This window comes from Penaeus monodon, chromosome 25 (genome assembly GCF_015228065.2).
Source record: "Penaeus monodon isolate SGIC_2016 chromosome 25, NSTDA_Pmon_1, whole genome shotgun sequence".
Classification (NCBI taxonomy): Eukaryota; Metazoa; Arthropoda; class Malacostraca; order Decapoda; family Penaeidae; genus Penaeus; species Penaeus monodon.
Window position 1 is genome coordinate 4,544,096 of NC_051410.1, and position 308 is coordinate 4,544,403.

Here is a 308-nt window from a genome sequence, read left to right on the forward strand (position 1 = left end):
ACTGGGAAAGACTTAAAGCAGATTCCATAAAATCTCGAAACAACCGACTGAAAAATCAGAAAATTAAATTTGAGAATCCACATCTTCTAAACCTCGACAATGTTCTGACTCTTAAGAACTGTTCTTTGCACTTCCAGGGGGATAAATGTGATAAATACGGCACGCTCACTCGCCCTATGCATGAAAGAAAAAAAATAAAAAGTCTATATATTATGATTTAAAAAAATAGAGAAAGATTTGTACATCCTCATTTTACGAAAAAACAAACAAACTAACATAAAAGAATTCCCTTTCAAGATACTCACAGT